Raw genomic sequence first — 6,187 nt, 5'->3', positions numbered from 1 at the left:
CGAGCTATGCCATCAATACAGAAATCGCAGGGTAACACAAAAGGAAATAAATAATTTTTAAATATAACAAAGAAATTAGAAAATATCTACTTTGAGTGGTTGGAGCCCAACGATATAAGGAGACAACTTCATTTGAGAAAATAGCACCAACAGGGCCTCGTATGAGAGAAAATGTCATCAGTAACACCAGGTAGATGCAAACCAATAATGCTTATTCATTGTCCAGTGGCTATAAAAAGTAACAGAGGTATAGATTACTATATATAAATTGTTAGCGGAAGCCGATATCATCATCATCGTATTCGTGTTTGTGACTCTGTACGTGTGTGTTTGTACATAAGAGAGTGCAAACGAATTCTTGTAAATGGATATTGTATTGAATATCTTGGTGAATCATAATGTTCATACAGAGATTACATATATACTCGGCCGGTTAGTTTGATAACCGCCTCTAACTATGCTAACATAATAATAATAATAACAACGTTACATATAGACATAATAAATATACTATAATTTAGCTTATTTCTTTCTTCTAATATAAATATTGTAAATTAGCCCTTTTTAGCATTCCGACAAAGATAAACGTCGTAAGAAAAAATCTTTCAATGGGCGCCTATAATTTAAGTTATTAAGCTTATACATATGTGCTTACGGTCAAATGACTCAAATAAAGCAAGAACCAGTTGGTCTTTGATAATACTTTGTTGATCCAAAGCTGCAAGCACCTTAAAAGCCTTATAGTCTTTTAAATGTGGAACTTCATCTCAAATGTATTCTACCTTATCTGGTGCAAAACTTGCTTTTAATCCATTCAGAGAAGTCATCTTCACTTCTACCCTCCAAATCATCATTAGCCAATGGAGGCCGAGTAATCATGGATTTGATCGTTTCTAGTTTCGCTAGCACCTGCATCAGAAAGATGAGCACAAATTAATTCAAACATTGTTTCACATGTAAGTTTCTACCAAAATAATACCTTTAATATTATAAAATAAATCAAATAATCAATGTATATTAAAAAATAAAGTGACTATTACCATGGCATACATCTTCATGTCCTTGATGTCTGCATTTCTTTTGCTTTATTAATTGTTTTTCTCTTTCATGAGGATTCAAAATCATTGGCCATATATATGGTTCTCACCTCTGATCCATTTTTTTCTTCAAACACAACTTATTCACTTTGGGCTCGTCATCAGGGCTTTTGATCTTTTGATAAGAAAAAAAAAAGTAGCAAACCATCTACACGCACAAAAGGCAAGATCACGATTTGGGTAGCGGGTTAAAATAAACTCGGGTTGATATAGGCTGGATTGGGTTAGGTTGACCCACAAACACTTTTTGTCCATTTTTCAATACCATCTTGTGATAATCAACGCATTGATTATGATTACAAAACAACATTTTTGCAACAATAATCTAAAATCTTTGAGTAAAACTATTTAGAAACTTTCAAGCGTTAAAAATAGAATATGAACACTTTCAAAATATTTGACCATTCCCTTTTTAGTTACTTTCATTTCTTTCTTTGACCCATAAACACTTTAATTACTTTCATTTCTTTCTTTGACCCATAAAAAGGGTGTAATTATGAACATCAAACTTTTATATACATATAACCAAATATTAGCATTGTTTCTCAGCCAGATTTCACAATTATAATCGTTGAACAAGTGAGTGGTCAACAAAACAATTTGACTAATATAATCAAAAAAACTTAAATGGAAAAAGGACCATCTCATCTCACTTACATGTTCATGTTTCCAGCAGTCTCTCAGCTTCTCTAACAAGATCAAGAACAACTGACTTCTAGTTATCATCATGATAAGCTCCCTAACAATTCACAAACAAGCCAACATCTAAACTAACGTCAATTGAAATAGATAAGAAAAAAACCCTAGGGTTTTAACTTTTATCAGCAAAACAAAACCTCAAATCCTTCAATTAAAACAACAAATTCACACTTACAAAGAACCTGGGAGAAAAGCTTCGTACGCCAATAATAGGATCTTTGGGTGTAGGCTCTACATGTTTCCACCAAGATGATATGAATCACGAGCCGTGTGAGATCCGGATTAGTCTGGTGATCGATGTGTGGAGAGTAATAGTATTTTAAAGAGGAAGAAGTGAGTGGGTGACAACAACTGAAGACGTAAAAGCCGGTTAGGTTTTCGATTTGGTGAGAATTTTGGGGAATTCAAATTTCGAACAGGTTTCTGAGGATCCCACGAGGGGATTTGGGCGGTATATGTTTGAAGCTTTTGAGTTTTGACGTTTAAGGGTTTCAGCTTCAGTATGTGGACCAAAGAACCTAGTTTTTGTATTGTACTAATCAGTTGTACCTTAGCTATTATTACTTTTGCATTATAATCCACATATCGATATTTGATTAAATCAAACGTAGAAATGTTGACAAAAATTAGCTGGCCTTCCGATATATTTAAAACATTATAGTTTAATAAATATGACAAAAATACATAAAAAAATATATAAGATTTTAGTGTAGAGGGGTGTAACATCTTTCAGCTATTAAACATTTTGGGATAATGACTAAGTACGTTGGGCTTTAATCACTTGTATACTAAGGCATCATCCACTTATACCTTTTAATCCACACGTCAATACTGACCAAGACAACTATTGAAACGTCGACAAAAATGAGTAGGTCGTCACGTTACTTTTAGATTTTTTAAAAACATTATAGTTTATAAGATATGACAAGAATACGTAAAATAATTATAAGTTTGTTGTGAATGGGGAAAAGTGTAACTAATTACCAATAATTTTGTTAAATTTGAGGGATTTAAGTGTAATTAGATGGGGGGACTAAAAAATAATTATGGTTTAAAAGACCACTTTACCCTCATTTTAGGGGTTTATTTATAAATAAGGGGGGAAGAAGTTCTTAACTTTTGGGAATCCCTCCCTCATGCATTATAATATAGTATAGATGTTACACTTTAACATTTGTACCTTTAACCCATTTAAATGGGAAAATGTAACTACTAAATAATTATTTAAGATTTGGTTGTTCAAAGATAAAGGATTAAAATGTAATTAACGTGAGGGGTTAAAATATAATTAGTATTTAAAAAACTAATTTACCCTTATTTTAGGGTCTATCTTATAAACTAAGAGAGAAAAATTTCTTATTTTCTAGGTATATTAAAATGTCATTCTTTCATGCATTATAATATATATTGTAGATTAGTTGTTATTTTCTTCTTTAATCACTATTAAAATGTCATTCTTTCATGCATTATAATATATATTGTAGATTAGTTGTTATTTTCTTCTTTAATCACTTGTACATTAAAGCATTATCGACTTGTACTTTTTAATCCGTGCGTCAAAATTGAACAAGACAACTACCAAAACGTCGACAAAAATGCGTAGATCTTCATGCTATCTTTGGATTTTTAAACAGTATAGTTTATAAGATATGTCAAGAATACGTAAAAAAAATTATAAGTTTGTTGTGGATGGATGAATTGTAACTAATTATCTATAATTTTGTTAAAACCTCAGGGATTTAAGTGTAATAAGTTTAGGGGCTAAAAAATAAATAGTGTTTAAAAGACCAAACTAACCTCATTTTAGGGTATTTTTTATAAATAAATGAGGGAAAAGTTCTTATTTTTTGGGTATCTTAAAATACCCCTCCCTCATGCATTATAATATAGTATAGATATATATAGGGTGGGGTTGTAGAGTGAACACTAGTGTATTTGCGAACTGAGTGAACAAATCATGGCCAAATATCTACATACGTGTATGGATAGGATCTCATCATCAAATCGTAAAATACACTAGTATATTTCAAAATCAGATCCTTGCCATTGATCTACATACGTGTATAGCCAGGATTAGTATAGCCAGGATTAGTTCACTCAGTTCGCAAGCTACACTAGTGTTCACTCTTGAACCTAATCCTATATATATATATATATATATATATATATATATATATAGTAGGAGTTGGGTAGAAAGTGTATTTTTCCTAAAAAGTCTAGGAAGCAATGAGAATTGGACATATGGCATTGAGTTATTTTAACTAAAAGAGCAACTATGTAATTTCACATTTTAATTTTATTTTTGGAATTTATTTTTCATTAACTAACATTCCATGATTTTCGTAATTTTTGTTGTTTTCGAATTCAAATCTGGAAGTTAATGTGTTTATCTGGAAAACTATCAGCATGTTCTTGGTGATGTGTTTTACCAGTCAGAGAGGTTGAAGTCGGTGTGTTTTAACACTCTGAAGTCAATATATAATCAGGTTCTTGGTGATGTGTTTTAATGATTTACCAGTAAGAGAGGTTGAAGTCAGTGTGTTTTAACACTCTGAAGTCAACATATTCTTGGTGATGTGTTTTACCAGTCAGAGAGGTTGAAGTCAGTGTGTTTTAACACTCTGAAGTCAGTGTGTTTTAACACTCAGCATGTTCTTGGTGATGTGTTTTACCAGTCAGAGAGGTTGAAGTCAATGTGTTTTAACACTCTGAAGTAAGTGTGTTAACACCCATAATCGCTTTGTAAAACACGTAGTAAAATGACAGCTTGATCTTACGTATATAGAACAAGAAAAATCTCTTATCTTCATCCATGATTTTAGGTATATTTGGTATGATTTTGGGGGTTTCCAAATGTGGGTTTTTGAGTGAGAGGGAAATCCGCATGAAAATAGAAGTTGTGATTGCTTGACAGTTTTTTTGATTGATTTAAAATCCGGTCATTGACAAAATTACCCATACTCATTTAAAACAATCAATTAATTAAACTCAAATATTACAAGATTGCCATTGATTTAATCTCAACCCTTAAACACACCCATTGGATGGACCAGATCGCTTCCTAGACTTTCTAGGAAAAACACACTTTCCGCGGGATTCCCACTCTCTCTCTCTCTAGACATGTATTTAAGACACGAAATTTAACATTTGAAATCATATTGTCAGAGAAATTATTATTTTATTAACTAGTAATTTTTAAACGATAAAGCTTACATAACTCATATTTTTAAATTACACCATGTTCACCCCATGTCAAGAATTTAACTCTCTGTAATGAAAAACTATTATTTTATAAACAAGTATTTAAGACAAGAAATTTAACATTTGAAATCATATTGTCAGATAAACTTTTTTTTTGTTATAGTTATCTAAACAATAATAATATAATTTATAATAAATTACAAATGCAAAAATCTTACGAATGAAACTTAGTGTATCATCAATATTAGAAACTAACAGAAAATTATAATTCCTTCTAAATTACTTAAACATAAATATCAATTAAAAAAGTTTTAAAAAATATAAAACTTCTTGTGGTATGAAGCATTGTAGAAATAAAAGGATTATGAAGTGGTTGTTTAAAAAAATGATTATGAAGAGAGATAATATATATTACTACTCTACTACCTATGTGGCTATGTTGTTAGCATGTGGGTTATTCTAAGGGTGTACGGGGCGCCACTCGGGGAGGTGTTCGGTGACCCTAGTCACCGATCGGGAACACCGTCGCCATCAAAGCGGGGATCCGAATCGGTGATGGGGATCGGTGTGGAGTCACCGCTTGGTTTGGCACAATGTTTGACAATGGACCGTTGAACAACGGTCAATTTTATAAAAAAAAAAAAATCAACTTTTTTAAACAATATAAATCTAAACCAACCTAAATCAATTTTTTTTACCACACCCACCACTCTCAAGCTCACATCACCACTCTCAAACTCTCAAATATTTCAAATACCCACCACTCTCAAACTCACATCACCACTCTCAAACACAAAAATGGATTCCAAGTTCCGTTTCTTTCTACCCTACCCGACTTTCCCGACGATAGAGATGCATCGTCAAGCGATGGTAGCTTAATTTTCTTCCAAAATCTCATCCAACAAGCGGAGCTACTAGACACGGCATCGTCTAGTAAAAAAAAAGTTGTCCGTCGAGATCGTGAGGGAGGCCATGAGACACTCATGGCCGATTATTTTGTTGAAAATCCAAAATTTAGTGACGATACTTTTCGTCACAGATTTCGTATGTCCAAGTCTTTGTTTCTAAAAATTGTTAGTGACGTGGAAGCGTATGACGAGTGGTTTAAAGAAGGCTTAGACGGGAGATGAAGAAAAGTTTCACGCCGTTGCAAAAGGTTACTTCGGTGATTAAACAACTTGCAACCGGTA

The 6,187-nt window shown here is 32.4% G+C and overlaps 1 long non-coding RNA gene across 2 annotated transcripts; it reads right to left on the bottom strand.

Moving 5' to 3' along the window:
• Nucleotides 1-311: 311 nt before the first annotated feature.
• Nucleotides 312-2,328, bottom strand: LOC110881200. 2 transcript variants are annotated; one of them, XR_004870584.1, is made up of 4 exons: nt 1,972-2,328; nt 1,755-1,862; nt 1,041-1,245; nt 312-909 (listed from the first exon to the last, which is right to left on the bottom strand). It is a non-coding gene; the product is annotated as an uncharacterized LOC110881200 (long non-coding RNA). The 2 variants fall into 2 exon arrangements; XR_002559635.2 differs by having other exon boundaries at nt 313-909; nt 1,755-1,836; nt 1,972-2,326.
• Between the last annotated feature and the right edge of the window lie 3,859 nt (nt 2,329-6,187).

The sequence above is a fragment of the Helianthus annuus genome, chromosome 10 (assembly GCF_002127325.2).
Source record: "Helianthus annuus cultivar XRQ/B chromosome 10, HanXRQr2.0-SUNRISE, whole genome shotgun sequence".
Lineage (NCBI taxonomy): Eukaryota > Viridiplantae > Streptophyta > Magnoliopsida > Asterales > Asteraceae > Helianthus > Helianthus annuus.
Note: the sequence above shows the minus strand (reverse complement) of the source record. Positions and strands in the feature narration are given on the sequence as shown.